Genomic DNA, 22,608 nt, shown 5'->3' with positions numbered 1-22,608 from the left:
ATTGAAATGAATCAGTTTAATCTGTTCCTAAATCTGTTTTCGCTTAAAATATATTCCCTAGAGCAAAGTATATGAATCGTACTAATTTCCTCAACTCTATTGATGAAACAATCCATGACCTTGCGAACCCTGGCTTTCATGCCAATTCGCTACACATGCCGGAGCAAAAGAGGCAACATAGTTTGAAGAGAGAGCAAAAAAAAAAGAAAGCATCGATCGATCGCTTATGCCGTCTTTATCGACATCCCGGAACGGAACCTTGTCAATGGTTACCTCCCGACGTGATGTAACGATATGGCTAACATCGAGAACTGATTTGTTCTTGACTACCGCGCTTCACGCGTGTTCCCATGGGTTCGGGTCTGATAGCGCGATGGCGAAGCCCCGGGAAGCGATTGATTTTCAATCGGGTCGCTTCTGAAGGGAAGACTCGCATTATAACCACCGCCGGACAGACAGCGAGGCTAATTATGTAATTTGATTATGTTGATGAAAGGTTCGAACGGAATGACGATAACCTCGGAAGGCAGCGCGCGGCTCGTACCCGGACGAGGGTTCACAATACGAAGGAAATTAGTGCCGTTTACATGCCGAACCGAGCGGGACTGTCAATGCAATCCCTCGCGACATGCGCCCGGGTTCCGCGCCCTTCAAGGTCAATGTCCTGCCAGGCTGCGATGGACAAATCTTGTTTGTTTAATTCACTAGCTGACCGGAGATGCCGGAGTCATTGGCCAGTCACATTGAAGTCGGGGGGATGGAGATGGTGCAAAGACCTCGAGATGATGATGCAATGCTCTGTTTCGCAAATCGTAAAAGTTTGATCTATGGGTACGGTCCTGTGGGCCAATATAGCGGATTCGCGGCGTGCGCGTTCTCCATCGCCCCGAGACTCTGAGGGAGGAGAAATGCAAAAAAGCCTAAACCCGCGACCGCGAACTACTTCTTTCTCCTATTGGTTTTGTGTTTGTTTTTCCCCGCTTCAATATAATCCAATATGCACCCATGGGAAGCGTTCGATCGCACTCGTCTTGGATTCAATTTGGATTGTATGTTATTCGATAAACAAAACATGAACACAAAATTTACTCGCCTATTACATATATGAATATTTCATGTTTGGTTGTACTGCGGCTGTTTGGATGCGCGCATATAACAGTTTTTAGCCTTCCACAGCCGCAGCAAATGCATCGCTCTTCCATCACTGTTCGAGGCATTCCTCGCGTTGTTCGGAGCATAGTTTCCTCGAACGACTATTTTGTCAGCATTGCACGCAGTTCATATGTGCATCCACTGCTGAGGATCGAACTTCGTACATCTATTTCTATTCCAGTCAGAACTATTCCCAGATTACGACACCCTTCCGTTAGATCAGTATGGATCAGATTCGATCCATGCAGTACTGTTGGCATCGAGAGTAGGAGAGAGTGGGCAGCCGCCTCGAGTCGTAGCTGAACGCGTGTTGCAATGGGATTTATTCGATCACAGTTGCTGATAAGATTAGACGACGACGGCGACGACGACGACGACGAGCGTCTTGGAGACGATCCTTTGCTCATGGGATATTATGTTTGAGCATCGATACAACCTCCCATGCATTTTAGCACTTGGGACGTGAAGTTCCGCTCGGACGTGGAGTCAATCAATAAATCCATGTTAGATTTGTTTGGATGGTACACGAGTTCGGACGGGAGAACATGCCTTCGACTCGACTGAACGATAGAAATGTATGATCGGATGTTAGGATAAGAGTTTCGCCGGAAAAGCTCACCCCGGTGTTTATGCAAATCTATGTGACCCGGTTCGAACCCATTTTCCAGCGCGCAGATACGCTCACCATTTAGATGCGAATTATCAGATTCGAACTCGCTACGAGATGAGATTCGTGAGTGGGTGGGTGTGTGCCCAACTCCTACTCCGAAAGAAGATACTGTTTGATTAACCTCGAACCCACCACTACCGTTCAAATTGATTGTTTTCTAACTCAACCTATATTTATTGGATTAGCCACCCTAAAGAGATGAGAGACTTACGGTTCATACTTATCTCCTCGATATTTAAAAACCTTTGTTCATTCGTAAATAAAAAAAATAATAAAAAAAATAATTATTACAGCCACCATTAAGGGCCACTCCCGAAAAATTACTCCACGTTAATCGGAATATATTCGCTATTTTTCTTACATTCGAAATGATTCTGTGAAATCTATATCTCTAAATGTATGTATGTAACAAGCTCATTGTTTTCTTCTAGAAAAAGTCGCAGGAGGGTTGTGTCCGAGACACGATCGCATAGTTGACGTAGGATTCCGTTAGGATATCTGTTGATTTTGGATATGTTTGGAGAACTACATCGTTAAACTCTTTGGTTATGATTTGGTGGCCCTGAAAAGAGCAATTTTGTTTGGTTGTTGGGTATTGTTTGTTCACTCCACCAGTGTTTACCGAGTGATGATGAGTATGGTAAACAGTCGTTGGGTGGTGCGTATCAGATAGAGGATGCTGGAGTGGAATGAGATATGATGAAAACCGCTCTCTGTGACCTTAGACGAAATGCCTCCTGTGTTATGTTTGGATGAAATAAAGAAAAACAAACTCACCAATGTGATATAAGAAAATTACCAATACCGATCACAATTATCAATTTTTCTCATCAGTAAAAACATGTTACTTTAATATAGAGAAAACATATTTGAAATGGAAAAGATAATCTTGTTATATAATTTATACTATCTGAGTGTTTATTCCACCCAATGCGAATTTTAATTGGATTAACAACACTTAATACTATATGTAGAGCATATGGGAAATCACTTTTCCAAATATTTCCTAACTTTTCCAATTTTTCTCGCCGTATGAACTTTCCTTGGGTGAAAATGAACACAACAAAACAGACAGCTTAAACCGAACGACCCGTTCTCGAGCGTTTTTTATTTATGAAAATTGAAATAAATCGTTTCATATCTCAAGTCATTTTTAACACAACTGCTACCACTTGAGCTAAATTTTTCACAATACACGATCGGACAATGATATGAAATTTCACGAAGCAACCAACATTAAAGTTCCAAATTTAAATTCTATTTGCTAGAATTAATCGTATCATTCACCCTACTTGCAATATAAAAATGCCCCCGACTTGCATATATTTGCAATGCCGATTTCCCTCAGGCACTTTGATTTTAATATCTCTGTTTGGGAACACATTTCGATGGGAACAAAAGTTCCCCCTACTTTCATGTATTTGCAATGCCGATTTCCTCCAGGCAGCTTGGTTTTGATGTCTCTGTTAGGGAACACATTTCAGTAGGAACAAAAGTTCCGCCTACTTTCATGTTTTTGCAATGTCGAATTCCCCCAGGCAGCTTGGTTTATATGTGTTTGTTAGGGAACACATTTCGGTGGGAACAAAAGTTCCCTCTAATTTCATGTATTTGCAATGCCGATTTCCCCCAGACAACTTAGTTTTGATGTCTTTGTTAGGGAACCGCCGCATGTGCCGTCAATTCCGACCATTTAGAAGTGGATATTTCCGTTAGGATAGGGGTTGAGATTTATCATTTGTTCGATAATTAGTTTCATGATATATATTATTTTATTCAATATAAGAAGTGTTATGGAGTGCCGAAATCGATTGATGCAAAAATTTCATCAATCCATCATGAAATGACTGAGCAATAAGCGTTTGAGATTTTACAATTTTCTCGATGTTCTCGATTTTCGATTCTTAATTTGTACCCCAATATGTTCCCGAAAGACGTAATCCTACGTCAAAAGAAATTGAGAGTCTGGGTGCTTTACAAAAGATGAATGCACAAGCATGAAAACACATGACACCATCTTGTAACTACAGGGGATAGAAGAAAGACTGGGATTAGCAAAATTTTGACAATGTTCAAATGGCCATAGCTCTCCGGAGAATTTAAAAGTTTCAATGCTATTGGCGAAAGACTTTCAGCCTGCTGGCCTGGTTCGTCTCTATTTACGGGGACAGTTTATCTAACCTGTTTCGCAGCGAGTCCTTCCAATACTTGCAACTTCGAGGGCCATCGTTTACGGATGAATTGAACTTCGACTCATCACTTAATACGACCGAGCCTCTTCTTGTATGAAATCAAAGGATCGCGACGGTAAATTATTCAATGGCTTGACAGCAGGTCATCTGATTTGTGAGATCCGATACAGATAGCTGTAATTCTTGTTGCACGTTGAAAGATAATTTATATGCGTTCTTTTCAATACATCTCAAATCGTAGAGTCGTTCCTAGGGTAAGTTGAACGTGATCTCTCACTTCTGTGGTCCACAGCAGGGTTGCCATCTAAAAATTTTAAAAATCAGGAAGAATGAAAATAAAAATCAGATAGAAAACAGGAGCTCAAATTGAGTCCGGACAGTTCGTGTCGATCTTTAAGAAAACAAAAGCATAATTTTTATGGGATGTATTTAATTTAATATACATAATTTTGCTCTACAATATTTCGCCCTTTTTTCGAATCTTCAAAATTCTATCCTTCCAGAATATGTTTGCTTTGTTACCGAAAATGGTTCAATGGTTTTTCTATACTATCCATAGAGTGGAATTTCTTGCCCTCGAGAAAATTTCGTAGTTCAGTTGGTGGAATAACATATCTTAGCCAGAATCCAAAAATATTTTTCGTGTTGTCGAAGAGATACGAAGAACACTACGCCTATCACAGTGACTAATTCAGCCTGGTAGAAGCTCATAATACAGAATTTCTTTCCAATCCCACCAGACAAACAACTTTAGTTTTATTCTGGGTAGGGTAAACTTTGGAGTTAGTTAATGGTGGCTCAATTTCGCATACTTCAAAACCGTCACGATTTGCTTCTATACAGGATTCTTCTTGATCATCGTTAAGTTAGATTCTTCATAAATTCATGATACACTTTTCCATAATACATAATAAATACTTCTAAATTAGAAAAGATTTTTTTATACATAATTCTTCTTGGTGGCTAATATTCCTTTAATTATTTACGTTCCCAGTTTATTTCTAGCATTTGTTCTATTACTTTTATTAGTTGGTTTATACTTGAGAAAATCTCTTCTTGCAACTGATGATTGTCCTTTTTTAGGCATTTTAACAACCATGCGTTATTAGCACTGTGAGTTGTGACATTATAACTACATCAATTGGGGGTCTTCATAGCCACATTGGTTGCGCGTTCGCTTACTAAGCGATCGATCATGAGTTCAAAACTCAGGGCTCTCAACTAATCATCTTTGTGTTGTTATAAAATAACTACGTCCACACAACCACCACCAGTGATGGAGATCGATCCACGGTCGAATGGAGATCGCTTGAAACATCGGGCTGTTGTGCTACTAATAACACAACAATGATCATATCAACTGTCTCCACTGTCCGGTGGTCTAACTGAACAATGGTAGAACAGAAGGAATATTCTTACGCTAAAAATGGCACCTGTGTAATGCACAATTTATAGATACGATAAAACATGTAACATGTACACGAATAAAATCCGGCTCTGTGACAGCTAAAATGCTAATGACCCTAAATAAATAAACAAATGGGATAAAAAAAACTACGTCAATATAAATAAATCAGATGACGTCTGTATCCCAATTATTGAAATTTTAACTCAGTGTCTTTTCTCATAGGTTCGATAATAATGAATGAATTTAGCTGCTGGATTAATTGCGAAAGATTTTTGTTTTATTTTTCAACCATTGGTATAATTTTGATTTTTAAACATTAGGGTTTCTTGAATGCGAATTCGAAAAACCACAATGTTCAAGAATGTTTTACATTCTTCTATTTTCGGGGAAATGACGAGAAATCTAAGAAATGTTAAACATAAAATGTGTAGACGAACAGTTAAGTAAAGGTCAGGAATACGTTATTTAAGCATTCAAAAAGCTTGAAGTCATTATTTTCATTCAAATTATATCGTTGGGAAATGGCCTTCAAGCGTGTTAATCTGATACAGCATCTTTTCACGCCAATTTCAAACTTCAGTAAATGTCGACACTGTACCTTCGGTAACGCGCGTCACTTCTAAATAGATAGATACTAAAACAAAAAAAAAGACGGATTTCATGCCAACTGGTCTTAGGAGTTGGCAGCACCATCTCAGATAGTAGTGAAACGTTGTGGGTGTAAAGACATGGGTCATTTAACCATGCATACTTTAAATATTTAACAAATAATTAGACTACTTTTTGAAACAAGCAAATTTTTTTTCTTAATTTTTTACAAAAATTTATTACTCAAAAACTATGAAACCTACAAAATTCTTGTCTATGGATGAAATGATGAAATGTTTGAATTTTCACAAAAAAATTCCCAAAAATTTTTTGGAAAGAAATTTCGCTGACAAAAAGTTATTTTTAAAATTAAAATTCATTTTTTATCAAAAACGTATTTTTTTTAAATTCCCTTTTCCAAACAGTAGTCTAATTATTTTTCGAATATTTCAAGTATGCAAAGTTGCTTAAATGACCCATGTATCTACACCCACAACGTTTCACTGCTATCTGAGATGGTGCTGCTAACGGCCAGTCCAGTTGGCATGAACCTCGTCAAAAGTAAGTATTATAAAGTGCGAACCGAAGAGCTCTGAAAGGGACTCTTATTTATTACGGCTAATTATTCTGATAAAGTGAAAAGTACAAAAATCAGGAGAAATCAGGATCATTTCAGGAAATTCAGGCAAAATTGATTGTTTGTCAGGATATCAGGGAACGTGTCAGAAGTCTGGGAAATCCTGAAAAATCAGGAAGGTTGGAATCTCTGGTCCACAGTAATATATTCGGCACAACGAAATTTGGTGCATACCCTGGATAATTGCTTTGAAGCGAAAGAGTTTATCAACATTTCTTCGATAAAGGAAAACTTTATATATATTCTTCGTTTTCTATATTCTCTTAATAGTAGTAAAAATGTTGGGTTGTGTTGGCACAAAAACGTTAAATATTGTAAGAAATTAAATAAACTGCTTCATTTATCATGAAAATTTATATTATCGCCTTCGAAATATACCCCTTCTGAAGCAAAATACACTTTATCCAACTTTTTTCCAGTCATCGAAACACTTATTACAGCCGTATTCAGGAATTGCCTTCAGTTCACGCAGCGAATTCGTTTTTATGTCTTCAATGGTGTCAAAACGGATCCCACACCCAAAGTTAATTTGTAGCACATGTTATCGCATCCCGATTCATTACATCAAATGAGCTGAAAAGTAACAGAAAATGTTCTACTCTCCAATACATGTACATCATTTGTATAATATATATGCTAGAGCCAATATGAGCGAGCGAAACAGGAGACACATTTAAATGAAAGCATATGAAAGCTTTTCGTATACTTTGCCAAATACACGGCCCAGACAGAGAAAGATATATTCTCGTTCATGTTCTTCTTTATTCTCTTAGAAAACACTTTCCAATTTCATTTTATGATGCGGTGTAATATTATCATGCTTCTATATGATAGCACTGGCAACTACATGGATAGCGTGGTCGTGTGAAATAGCTTTGCATTCTAGCCTGCCTTGGTTCGATCCCCATTGACGTCGCATGAACTCTTTTTTGGCACAATCCCAAATGAAATGCGAAAAGAAAACAGAAAGAGATGTCTGCTCGCATACATACAAACCATTTTCAAACTCTTCAAACAGCTCATTATTTGCGCATTTGACCCTCCAGCACACGAAATGGCGTCATTTCTGTCAAAGATGAAATGTTTTCAGCCAACGCTAGTTTGGGTGCACGTAGCGGTAATTTGAGTTTCAAAAATCATATAATCGGCTGAAGTGTCGTTATCCCGTGTCGTATTATTTTTTCTCTATCGTTATCCCAATTCCAAATAGACCTTCGTTGCAGCTCGTCTCACAGTTACTATCCTACTATGTATTACTATTGCTAAATGCCATCAAATCACGTCTAATCAATCAAAATCGATCGAGAATTCATCACTTCTTGCCCTCATATCCTTGTATGTCATTATCTGATTCTAATCGAAATGATTCGCACCATAACCAACGATAAATATTAACCCGGCGTATGAAGCGTTTCCTATACACGGGCAAATGATTTCAATTTACCGATTCTAATACCGATAGATTTATAAATTATTTTTATTATTAACAGTATTGCCTTGAATGATTGCGATTACGCACAGCAGCAACCTGCAAGAACCCCATGCTGCTATGCTGTAGCTCCTGAAGACGGTCGGCGATGATGATGATACTATTCGCGCCATCAAGAGGTGTAAGATTTGTCGACTCATTCATGCACACCCTCGGGGAGTGGCTTTTTCTGCGTGCAATTTATTTCTCCCGCTCACTTTGACAGCAGGAGTACTCATAGAACCGTGGAGAACTACCTTGCATTTGGATATCCACCCGATTCCCGTAGCACAGGTATGGATGGCGATGTGTACAGCCCACAGCGACCTCGTGTTGACTAAATTAAAATCAACACTTGAGCTGGCGGAAAACTATCAGATCATCTGCAGAAAGCTATAACGGATTATAGCAAGACGCGCGTCAGACTGGCATCTGATACTGGGCGATGCAGCTTTAATATCATGAGGTCACACGTTGAGGAGTGATTGAGCAACCGCTTGATTCCAGATACGTTGTTCGCATTTATTTAACGGGCGACGTATTAAAAGAGTAATAGGTTGGATGACAGCAACATTTGTACTAGCTAAACGGAATTGATCCATTGAACATATATTTTGGAATGTGCACGTTCTGGACATAATTCTTTTGCTTCTTTTAATTATCCTTTAAAAATACCCGGTTGATATGTTTAATGGTTCAGGCACAGCAGTGGAACTCCATACAGTTCACTGACTAAAAAGTGTCCACATTTTCATCGCTTGTTTACGTGAAGAATGTAATTTTTTCAGGCACACTTGATTTGAGAGTGTATGGATTTCTAGCTGTCTTGACGCAAGGTCTTTAATGAAGAATGATAAGATGGGAAGGTTTATATAAACATGTTCATAATTACATAAGTTTATTCAAATGTTAATATTGCTCTTCTTTAACTATTCAGTGCAATTTTATCAAAATTTGAAAGAGAAAGTAAAAAAAAAGAATGTTTTGACGTAGGATTACGTCTTTCGGGAGCATATTGGGGTACAAATTGAAAATCGAAAATCGAGCACATCGTGAAAATTGTCCAATTTAAAATGCTTATTGCTCAGTCATTTCATGATGGATTGATGAAATCCATAACAATTTTTTATATTGAAGAAAATAATCTATGCCATGAAACTAACTGTCGAACAATTGAAAAATCTCAACCCCTATCCTAACGGAAATACCCACTTCTAATTGGTCAAAACTGACGACTCATGCGGCGGGTACCTAACAAAGACATCAAAACCAAGCTTAATGGGGGAAATCGGCACTGCAAATACATGAAAGTAGGGGGAGTTTTTGTTCCTACCGAAATGTATTTCCCAACAGAGCCATCAAAACCAAGCTGCCCGGGGTAAATCGGCATTGCAAATATATGCAAGCCAGGGACATTTTTATATTGCAAGTAAAGTGAGTGATACGATTAGTTCCAGTAAATTTTAATTTGGAACTTTAACCCTTTCAGGACCATAAGGTTACGGTACCTTATTAAATCAATTTAGCTATATGTTATGAATCAATAGGCACCCTAAAAACATAATTTATACTAAAAATTCAAAAAACTTTTACCTTTTTTTTTTAAATTTATGGCACAAATATGTCCCTATGGTTGCTATTATGTATTGCCAGTAAAAATAATAAAAAGGTACATTCCGAAATATTAAAATAAAAAAAATAATTTACAATGGTTACGTGAATATTTAATTAATCCATGATTTTTGCTTGGGACATCGGCGTCCCCGTGGTCGTGAAAGGGTTAATGTTGGTTGCTTCGTGAAATTTCACATCAATGACCGATCGTGTATTGTGAAAAATTAGGTGCAAGTGTAAAAACGTATATAGTTGTGTTAAAAATAACTTGATATATGAAACGATTTATTTCAATTTTCATAAATATAAACCAAGGTGTGTTTCCGCTCGAGAACGGGTCGTTTGGTTTAAGCTGTCTTTTTTGTTGTGTTCATTTTCACACAAGGAAAGTTTATACGGCGAGCAAAATTGGAAAAGTGTAGAAATATTAGAAAAAGTGATTTCCCATATGCTCTACATATAGTATTAGGTGAGGCATCTCGTCTAGGATCACAGAGGACGATTTTCATCATATCTCTCTCCTCGGTATATTTTATCTGATATGCACCATCAAACGACTGTTTACCATCCCACTGTCATAATCACTCGGTAAACACTGGTGGAGTGAATAAAAAATACCCAACAACCAAACAAAACGGCCCTTTCCAGGCCCACCAAATCACTATCAAATAGTTTAACGCTGCAATTATTCAAACATCCAAAATCAACAGATAGCCCAACGGAATCTTACGTCAACTATGCGGTCGTGTCTCGGACACAACCCTCCTGTGACTTTTTTTTTCAATATTTTTTGAGATGGTTATTAAAAATCCAAGATTGCCTTTGCTTTATCATTTACCCCCCATTATTTGTTAATTTTTCCTGCTTTTCGTTCTTTGACCTATCATTTTGACTATTCAATTTGAGAGGTTTAAAATTGCGACAGGATAGAAATTTGGTGTGAAAGAGTGGAAAATTAAGTGGCAAATTTTCTAAGCTTTATAATTAAAGTTTTTCGGTAGTATTTAGTTTCTAAGTTTGTTTGAATGGTCGATTGAAGTTGATTCATAGAAGAATAAGATTTCATTTGATATGTCGATTTTTGAAATCGACTCAATGGTTGAAAAGTTTTGACGTTTTGGAAGAAATCTTACTTAATCAGCAAAAGGCCCTAGTGGCATGTGCTGTACACAAAAGTCGTCTCCATTCACATGAATTTTATATTTTTTTCCAATTCTTAACTTTCAAACTTATTCCAAAGATCAACATATCGTATCTTTCTATTAATTCGCAAACATGTCTAGTAGTAACTTAAAAAAACCAAACTCATAAACGACAAAAAGAGTCTTCGATTGTATATTTTTTATATATTTTTTACAGTTTTACAGTACACATTCGCTTATTGGCGCTTTTTTAGTTGGAGTGCTTTTTGGCGGTTCGCTAGTTGGAGCACGCGCCAATGAAAAAGCAGTCATTCGTCATAGTTGTATGTCCGTTTTACTCTGTTGTTCCAATGCCATTTTTATTGAAGGATCTTTGAATGTTACACTCAAAAAATTAAGGCACAGTATAGAAGTTTTGAGTTTTGCAGTTTGTTTGACAAATGTTTAGTTGGAGTGCTGAGTTGGAGTGAAAATCTGAGAACCACTATATCGGTTTGGCATGGAATATATATAACCAGAATTGCCAACTATAATTTTGAAAAATCTGGAAGAATGAAAATAAAAATCAGGATAAATCAGGATAGCTCATATTGGGTTGTCCGAAAAGTTAATGTCGATTTTTGGGAAAACAAAAACCTCATTTTCAATCAAAGCATTATAGTTTAATTTAATATCCATAGTTCTGTTTCACAATCTTTCGCTATCTTTCACATAGCTTAAATATTCTATCCTCCCAGAACATGTTTGCTTCCTCGTCGAAAACTGCTGCGAGCCATACATGTGAGAAACAGGTTGCTTGCTCATAAGCTCATAATACAGAATCCATTCCAAATCCCACCAGAAACAGAGTATATCTTCCCTCGGACGAAGACCGGATATGTAAAAGAAATCATAAGCATGGTAGAAATCCACGCATAAGCGGAAACACTAGTGTTTCGCCTGACTTTTTGATCGTTTTTAGTTTTTCCGGAAAACCTACAGGATCACTACAGTCAATTGCAGAGAAATCAATATTCAAACTTTCACTGAATTCATCATCCATGCTTTGGAATGAATCTTTACTCAACAAATGAGGAAAGCATATCAGCAGTGGAAGACTTGTTGAACTTTATGATATATAGTTGAAGTTTTATGATATATAGTACGATAATAGATGATTTAATGATGGGACATTAAAGTTGATTCTACTTTGAATCAGACGAATAAATTACATATAAAATCTTTTTATATTGACTGTGGATTCAAAAATTTTCTCTTGAGTAACTTTACACTCTGAACAAACGTAGACTCTCGCTTCTACATTCATAACTCTAGGGATACATCTACATACACATTATCCTCAACAAACTAATGTAGTTCGCAAACTTAATACCGTTGTAATTTCATAAATTCGTCAGACAATCTGATTTCATGAAATTTTGTAGCACTGTGTTGGAAAGCCACAAAACAATTGAGGTTAGAGATAAAAAAAAAAGTAAAGTGCAACTTTGCGTCTACAGAATTTAACTCAATATAAGATATATTCAATTGCGAACCGGAGAACTATCATGACAGAAAACTTTGTTATGGAAACCAGTATATTTATTACAAATAATGTAAAGAGTACAAAAATCGGGATAAATGAGGATAATTTCGGAAAAATCAGGATAAATTGAGTGTTCGTCAGGATATCAGGAAGCGTGCTAAAACCTCTGGGAAATCCTGAAAAATCAGGTATATAACACTAAAAAAATATAGTTTGGTGTTAATTTCCCCGGCAACTAAAAAGGTGATTACTAGAAACTAATTGATGTTAACGTTTCATTACCTTGTAAATTCTAGATACAATACCAACATAGGGTATTGAAAAAAATAAAAATGGCTTTGGGTGTGTTCGAAACTGAAAAAAATAAAATACATACATCATCATCTAGTCGTATAATTATTGTATCATTCAATTTATTTCGATGAGAATGTTTAGAAATATTTCAACTGATGCTCTTAACACATTTTAATTTTTTATTCAATGTCCAGTTTCTATGGTGAAGCTTCATTCGTAAATTACACATTTGTCATCACTGGTGGAATACGACCAAAAAATGTTGTTATGAATAGCAGCAAGTTATGATAACAATACACATGGGTTTATTTTGATAATGCAAATATTAACGACATTATACATAAACCGATAAAAATGCATTATAATATTTGTCGACAGCACTTTCAGTGTCTATATATATATTTTATTCAATTTTCAGTTCGTAATTTCTATCCCATTCGCCGTGTTTATCATGATAACATTATATACATTATATAACATTATATACGAACTTCCCACCTTATATATGACGTCTCCCACCGTTTTAGAGACATCTTAGCATTATGTTCAATTTTTAGAGCGTAAACCATCTGTCAATTTTTTCGTTGCCACTTTTTTCTCTCATGTTCCACTTCTCTTCTCTGGTTCAGGTGTGATGTGGATTGGGAATAAATTTCCGCTGATACTTTTCGAAATTCGAAACATAGTTACATGAATAAACTGATTCTGAGGGTGAAATAGATATGATAAATAATGTGCCAAGAAAATATTAAACCCCAAATGGTTGTAATTTGGGTCCACATAACAATTTCATATTTCTTCAAAAATATTTCAAAATTACATCATTATCACATCATAAAAATACATCGTCCTTTCTAATGTTCTGTTGGCATTGTTATCACCTCTTGCACTCCGTTTAAACATTAAATTTAATTAGTGTTTAAGTGCAAGAAGGTTCCATTGTTCCTTCAAAATATTCTCCACATTACTCTTGATCTCACATTACTTGACATAGATGAAAATTCCGACTGGTCATCTAATTACGGTACTAATTAAATTCTTGCTTCCTGGGTTTTCACTCATACCGACACAGCCTCGCGATCCACGAAAAAAAAATCCTACAATCCCGGCAACATTCCGTGCACCCACTTGAACCCATTCAAGCGCAAGTCGCAGATCCAAAGTCACAAAAAACAATCGTGGTGAGAAATAATTAATTGTAATCAATGTTCTGATTTTTCTTCCAATTTATATCATTTGCCTAAAATAGTAATGCCCGCTCGAGCCACCCGCTATTATGTTCGGCCTTACGAAGCCAGTGCCTAATGGGCAGCACAATTGGAACGGAAAACAAATGAATGAGTAATGAAAAGCTTGCTTCGCTGTGTTGCGGGACTTCGGTGGAAAATGGGGTGGTCTTCCAGCTTCGGCCGTTTGCAGTGCCTATGGAAACACGATCATCCCTATCGCTGTGGATGCAACTATGGTCAGACAAATGAACCGATTCAAATGAGAGCGCCTTGGCCGCCGGATTCTGATCGTGGTGTCCGTCCGGCTCGGAGATTTGTGAACAAAAATTGTTTAAACCTTCATGTACCTGACTGGAGAATGGGGGCTCAGTTGGGTACACTCACTTGTTACACAAAGAAACATCTGCTGTAGCTGCGGCGGGATCAGGTAGTAGCATTAGAGCGTAGGCAAATTCAACTGCCGTGTGATTATTTCAACTTTTTTTTCGTCGTTACAACCAGTAGAAATACACTATAAAAATAAATCGTTTGTTCTCGCTGGTTCAGAGAATGCTTCAGATGAATGTGTGCTATTGAGAGGTAATCTTAGCGCAGTTTTTCTCCTCCACCGAAATGTAATCTGGCTGAATTGATTACGCCAATCAGACGAATTGGTGAGCCAACTTGAAGTTTGTGTAGATTTCAGAGATTTTTTAAAAATACTGGGTGACACTTAAAATTGACACGTTCAAATTGAATAGGATTTTAAAATGAATTTGATAGAATGAGCCCCTGAAAATAACTATACTGCCGTTTTACGCATAGTTGTCCCATGTTACTTTTTGACAATTTCCACTTTTCTTTATAAAACGATTTTTTTATGCCTAATTTTTCGGAAAAAAAAAACAAAAAAAGTTATTGTTTCTTCCCGGCTTTGAAAAAATAACAAGCTCAATTGTCCCATATTGATATTCTAGGCATAACTGTCCCACCATGAACTTTCGAGCCCGTAACCAAGCTTGGTTGATTCAAAGAGGGAGACTTTTCACAATTTATTAGACAATTAAACAATAGTTTAGTATAGGTGTATTGCAAAACTGAAATGCTTGAAGCTTCTGATAGTCAAATATGGTAGAAAACTTTGATTGTATTTTTCTCAGTTGGTGATTTTGGAACATTGGACAACTATGTATAGAACTGCAGTATAGGATATATAGAAAACTCATGAAATCATAACCATCTTAATATAATGTTTATACTATATTTTTGTTTTGTACTGCAGTTTTTTTTGCGAAACTCATATTATACCCTATGATCAGAAAGTAAGGATTTTCTGAATAAAATAAAATAGAGTTAAAGTTCAGTCAAGTTTATTTGATCTCCTTCAAAATATGAGCAACACACATGTGACGAATTTCATCATCAGCACCATCTCAGATAGTAGTGAAATATTGTGGGTGTAAAGGCATGGGTCATTTAAGCAACTTTGCATACTTGAAATATTCGAAAAAGAATTAGACTACTTTTTGAAAAATTCAATTATTTTTTCTTATTTTTATACAAAAAATTTTAATTTGAAAACTATGATACCTACAAAATTCTTGTCTAAGGATGAGATGTAGGAAATTGTTTAAATTTTTACAAAAAAAAATGCCAAAAAATATATGGAAAGAAATTTCGCTGATAGAAAAGGTATTTTTAAAATATAGTATATTCGACAATGTTTTAGATCTTGTTAAAATATAAACTTTATAAAAATATAAAATTTTAAAAGCATATGTTTTCGAGAAAAATGATTTTTAATTTTCTAAATATTTTTATTTCAATGATATTTTTTTTTCCAAAAAATTCTTCGATAATTTTTAAAGAAAACCAAAATAATTTCCTACATTCCATTCTTTGACTAAAATTTTGTAGGTCTGATAGATTTTTTTTTAAATTTTGAATTGTTTCAACTTTTTTTTAGAATAATCTCAAAACTATACGATCTACAAATAGTTGGATCGGATGATGGGCACATTTACATAGAAAAAGTTTTTCGAACAAGATCATTTACATTTTTTTCTTCGAAAAATACTCTTAATGTTCAATTCGTAAAATTTGTATGTATAAATTATCGCAATTTACATGCTCTGTTAACTTTTCCCTATTTAGAAACATGTCACTAACATGTCAAACGTGAGAATTTACATACAAAATGTTACGAGCAAAACATTATTTTTGTCAGGAGTCTTCATACAAAAATGACCTATATTCCAGAAACTATAAAATATAGAAAGTTGATGTCTTCGACAAAAGTTTATATTTAACAAGATCTAAAACTTTGTCGAATACACTATATCGCTATCTTGACTTTAAACAAAATTTTTCGTGCCCCCAAAATCTTCAATAATAATAATAATAATAATAATAATAATAAATGATGAATTCCCCTACATAGGTTTGAGTTGGTCGATTATCTAGTTGATAATTAATTAATACATAACCAGTTTTACAAATAAAAACGAACTGATTTAATTTGCAGATATGAAATCACCTCTTTGTGATATCGGTATTTCACTTAGCTTCGTCTATTCAAAAGTTTCTTCGGACATGTTTGTAAGAAGTCACAGCAAATCTTTCAGTTCAGTCAAATTTCAAGAAGAAACGCTTGCTGTCTCGTCAAGCTATCCCATAGCATCTTCTGAGTTCACTGTAACCTGACTGCCAAAATTGTCAGACTATTAACTTTTCAGATTAATCGAACATTTGACCCGTTGGATGAATTTCAGGTTGTAGCCTATCCCTTCATTCTGACGGTTGTCTGCTTGATCCTTCAGAAATAGCTATTGAGCCTTCTTTACTTGACAACAGTCGTTCCCTCGATCTTGAACGAACCCCAATCATAGCTGTGCTTCATTTTAACGAAACTAACATATCCAATTCCACAATAAGAACAAACTCTACCATGTTCCAATCGCTATCACAATTCAGATTTCTCATGGCTGCATTATCGCGCATGCTCAAACTTATGTAGACTACATTCTATTTTCTTTTTTTTTTCTTTTCATTTCTATAAACATACAAAAAATCCTTCATTATCATTGAGACGAAAGCGGCAGTTCATTCTTTCATACACATACACAAACACAATTCGTTCAAAACAACTTCGTTCATTACAATTTAACCATTTATATTACATTTTTGATATGTGAAATACACTGTCGTTTAAAATCCACTAATGTGGTTGCTCTTTTAATGTGCCTAGGCATCGAATTGAAATAAGTTACACCTTTAAAAAATAGGGAGTTCTGTGACACTCTACTTAAGAAGTTAGGCGTTCGTGCTTCGTCTGCATTTCTGGTATTATATCTATGAATATCACTTCCTCTTTCAATTCGATCACACAAACATCGAGTTAAATATACAATCCTTTGCTTCACAGATAACCATTGAAGCGTGTTTAGCATGAAAGCTGAGGAAGTGAATCTATCACAACGCAAAATTAAGCGCATTACTTTATTTTGTAAACGTTGTAGCCTCAACATTTGTGTTTCGTTAGCAAGAAAAAGAATGGATGAACAGAAGTCTATGTGTGGCGATATTATTGATTTATATAATTGAATTTTACTCGAAATTGTCAACTAATTTCTTAAACGGCACATGATACCGTATTTTTTTGCAATTTTTTTGATGACATTATCTATGTGAGACTTAAAAAGCAGTTTGTCCTCTATAGTAACACCAAGATACTTTATCTCTCTAACGCGATCAAGTGTCTCACCATTTATCTCTACCAAACCCTCGGTGTTATAATATCTCGAAAGAAATACCATGTACTTGGTTTTTCCAACATTTAATTTTAACTGCTTAAAATTCAACCAAATACTAAGACAATGCAAATCTCCATTTAAGTGCAATGCTGCGGATTCCAATTTTCTAGCTGCTATGAACAGAACTGTATCGTCCGCAACTAAAATTTATATCGCAAAAACGTAAGACTCGTTTCATGTCATTTATGTACATTATGAATAAAATAGGCCCCAACACGCTTCCTTGTGGAACACCGAACGTACTAGCTATTGATTCAGAAACAGAATTAGCAAAAACAGTTCTCTGTATTCGATTACTCAAATAACTTTCAAACCATTTGAATGCCGAACCCTTTAAACCAAAGCGTCGCAGAGTCTGTAACAACAAGGGCCTGGAAATAGTTTCAAATGTGCGTTTCAAATCCAAAAACACTGCAATGACCGCTTCTTTGTTCTCGATATATTCCTTCCACTTAGCTAACACCAAATTCAAGGCGGTTTCACAGTAATGTGATTCCCGATATCCCGATTGCTCTGGTGCTAGTAATGAGTTATAATTCAAATAGTTCACCAGCTGGCCTTTAACGACTAATTCTAGCAGTTTTTCTATAGTGTGCAACATATTGATAGGACGAAACTCTTCGGATTTAATCGTCCCAGCAATTTTTTGTATTGGAACCACTAACGATTCCCTCCAAACTTTGGGCACGTGCCCAGTTCTTAATGAATCATTTATCAGGTCCAGCAGGGAATGTCCAACAACATGAAAGCAATCTTGAACAACTTTTGCATTGACGTCATCGATACCAGCCGACTTTTCTAGTGCAAAACAAATTCTTTTAAGGTCCGCAAAAGTTATTGGGTGAAAACAATCCAGTTTACATCCACTGGCCGTCGGCTGTACTATTTCGTCAGGTTCACTTACCAAATCGATACTTTCATTAATAAGTGAAACACTGTCAACGAAATATGAATTGAACTTATTGGCTATTAGGTTTTCTGATGTTATAACTGAATTCTCGAAAGTAATGGATCGCGGGCAACTGTTTTTTGATTTCATCAACCTTTTTAAAATTTTCCACAACTGTTTGCTATTATTTTTGTTCTGATCGATCTTTCTCTGGATATGATCTGTTCTGGCTTTTTTCAACGATCTCGAATAATTATTGCGAGCAACTGTATAATAACGCCAATCGATAGCACTATTAGTTCTACGAAACTTTTTGTAACATCTATCCCTCGTACGTTTCATTCGCACTAAGTCAAGACAATACCAAAAGCTCGTGTTTTCAGTCTCGACCAACTTAAGTTTGAATAGTTTTTTAGTACATGTTCGCAGATAATCTGTAAGAAAAGATGCCCTGGTTTCTAAATCACCCGATACCGGATAAGAATCCTAGCTTCTAATTACAAGCGCACACAGAGCCTCCTTCGAATAATTCTTCCAGCACTTTGTCAAAACTCTATCATTTGTTTCACAGTTAGTATCATGAAAATTAATAAATATAGTTTCATGATCAATTATTTTCAGTTCATCAATGGTAAATAAAGAACCGTGTCGAAATTTGTATAAACATGATCAATCAGTGTTTTGCTGTACTGGGTAATTCGTGTAGCTTCAAAAACCGTTTGTTTGAATCCAAAAAAATTCATCAGGCACTTCAATTGGGAAGAGTTTAGGTCATCAAACAAATTAATATTGAAATCACCAGCGATAATATTAATTCCACTGAAATTTAAAAAATGCTCTAACCAGTTATCTAAAAGTTCAATAAAACGCTGGTCACTAGAACTGGGAGAGTGGTATAATAGTCCGTAATTTCCAATCTGAATGCCTCTCTCGATAACAATACCCAAAAACCAATTGTTATCAATCGCTTCGTTGAACCGAATGTTGAAACATATTGATTCCTACATAGCAACCCCTCCAGTATGTTTGGAGTGCGACAAGTAAAAAACAGCTCTATAACCCAAAATATAGTATTGGTCGAAAGCATCTACTATATGAGTTTCTGTGAGAAATACCAACGATGGACATTCGTTACCTACAATTAATTTCAATTCACTGAAGTGTGTAGGCAACCCAGCAATATTGAAATACAGAATATTAGAGTTTTTACTTCGAGCACTTGTCGTTGTTTGCTATTGTTCGTACCGAATGATAGATTTCCTCTTTTCTATAATGTTTCTATGAACTGGGCAGTCTGTACTATATGCTGGATGACCAACGTCCAAATTTAGCTTACGTTCTTTATTCATTTTCGGCAGTTAACGCATTCGGTCGATATCGATGAACATTCAGATGCTGAATGTTGCTTACTACATTTAGAACATTTTTCATCATTTGGACAATTTTTACTTATATGGCCGAACTCTCCACATTTGAAGCTCCTAATAACATTGAATGTTTTTTTACTACGGGACACCGATCCCATCCTATGTTGACTTTTTCAGCGCTTATTAAATTTTTGAAAGACTTACTGTCAACTTCAAGCACTACGTTATATTTATTGTAGTTGAAGCGTGGATTCTCATAGATAGTAACCACATTAACGTCACCTATCCCGATGTTTTCATTTTAACTTTTCAACAAGTCTATAAAAACATCAGAGGAATACCGATCAGACATTCCCAAAATTTTCACTTTTGGTTTTAATGGTTTCGGGACAACAGCTTTATATTTATTTTTCACCTAATTTGCTTTCAATATCGGATTTTATCGAATTACATTTTTCTACTGTAGCACACTGTATAATAATCGAGCCTTCTTTCCCGTTTCGAAAGCTGCGGACATTAAGTATTTTTGGATCGAGTTTTTTCTTTATTTCATTTCGGGTACTATCGTTACTTTGAATCGACTCTACCGGTTTAACAACAATAACAGGACCAGCCTTACGTTTTTCTGATACCTTGGGATTTCTCGAAACAACGTTCGCGAAAGATAATGTGTCAGTAAAGGGTGTGACACATCGAATTGCATCACGGAAAAAACGCTGTAGAAATTTTATTTTTAGGAATTATATCTTCAGCTTTCGCTTATAATCAGATAAGAGTGTATAGATAACGTTGGCCATGCTTCACTGACAATTTTTCGTAAATTTGGAAAAATGTCGTCGAACTAAAAAGAGCGTCGTGAATTAATCCTGCGCACTCATTTCGAGAATCCGGAGTTGTCACATCGGGACATCGGTAAGATGCTGGGGATCGTCCAATCCACGGTCAGCAGAGTACTAAAACGATACTTCTAGAACCTAACCATCGACCGGAAGGTGAAGAACGGCAAAAATGGATGCTCCGTCAGTGAAAAAGATCACAAGCGCGTAGTTAAGCAGTTTAGACGTGATCCGAGAAGTTCGGTCCGGGATGTCACCAATAAGCTGAATTTGTCAAGTTCATTCGTCCAGCGGACCAAGCAGCGGGAGGGCCTACATACATACAAGGTTCAGAAGGCTCCTAACCGCGACGAAAGGCAAAACATGGTGGGGAAGACGCGAGCCCGGAAACTGTACACCGAAATGCTGACGAAGCCGCATTGCCTGGTAATAGACGACGAAACCTACGTCAAAGCGGACTTTCGTCAGCTGCCGGGCCTGTTGTTCTTCTCCGCAGAGGAAAAATTCAGCATTCCGGAGGAGATTCGCAAACAGAAACTATCCAAGTTTGCCAAAAAGTACATGGTGTGGCAAGCGATCTGCTCTTGCGGAAAGCGGAGCGCCCTCTTCGTGATGACCGGCACGGTAAACGGGCAGGTTTACCTTAAGGAGTGCCTACAGAAGCGCTTACTACCACTATTGAAGCAGCACGAGGGCCCGACCATCTTCTGGCCGGATCTCGCTTCGTGCCACTATTCAAAGGACGTGTTGGAGTGGTACGAAGCCAACGGGGTCACCTTCGTGCCAAAGGAAATGAACCCGCCCAACGCGCCGGAGCTTCGCCCAATAGAGAAATATTGGGCGATTATGAAGCAGGCCCTCTGGAAGAACCCAAAAGTTGTCAAATCGGAGGCGGACTTCAAGAGAAAATGGATTTCTGTTCAAAAAAACTACAACCTGACGTTGTACACAACCTTACGGACGGGGTAAAGAGGAAGGTGCGAGCATACGGGCTTGGGCTCGAAGTATGAATAAAAAGAAAATGCCAAAAGTTGTTTAATAGTTTTTATTTTACTGTCTAAAATTTTCCAAAGGATCGGTCTACTAGGCGAATTTCTACAGCGTTTTTTCCGTGATGCAATTTGATGTGACACACCCTTTAGTATAAAAACCTCGTCATTTTTGGTTTCAATGAGAATTGGTTTATCATTACTATTCGACATAATCTTTATTTTCCTTCTAGGGTTAAAATCAGATTCCGATCGCGTATCCCTTTCAACGATTCTTTTCCTGTTCATTGCAACTATATTTTCTTTTAATTTCATGTTTTTTGTTCAATTTTTTTTTCCACAATTCTAGCCACACTGCTCTTAAACTTATTCATATGTTCTTGAAGAGCAGTATTAAGGCTCGTTTCTAAAACATGCCGATGGCTCCATTTGCTTGATTAGTTTTCGAGTTATGCAGTACTTAGTTTTTCGTTTGTATGACAGCACACCCTAAGATAGGGGGAGGAGTGTCGAACCACCATAGAAACATTTATTGCATCCTAAAACCTCCACATGGCAAATTTGGTTTCGTTAGCTTGATTAGTTCTCGAGTTATGCAGAAATTTATGTTTCATTTGTATGGGAGTGCCGAACCACCTTAGAAATGTTTCTTCCCCATAAAACCCCCACATGCCGAATTCAGTTCCGTTTGCTTGATTAGTTCTTAAATTATGCGGAAATGTATGCATCCAAGAGCGGAATATAGCTCTGCTGCTCACCATCTTTATGAAGATTTCTGAAGATATCTGAAAATACTTGGGAAAATCACGCTGAAATG

Source organism: Toxorhynchites rutilus, chromosome 1 (assembly GCF_029784135.1).
Source record: "Toxorhynchites rutilus septentrionalis strain SRP chromosome 1, ASM2978413v1, whole genome shotgun sequence".
Classification (NCBI taxonomy): domain Eukaryota; kingdom Metazoa; phylum Arthropoda; class Insecta; order Diptera; family Culicidae; genus Toxorhynchites; species Toxorhynchites rutilus.
The sequence above is the reverse complement of the archived record's forward strand: the minus strand, read 5'-3'. Positions refer to the sequence as shown.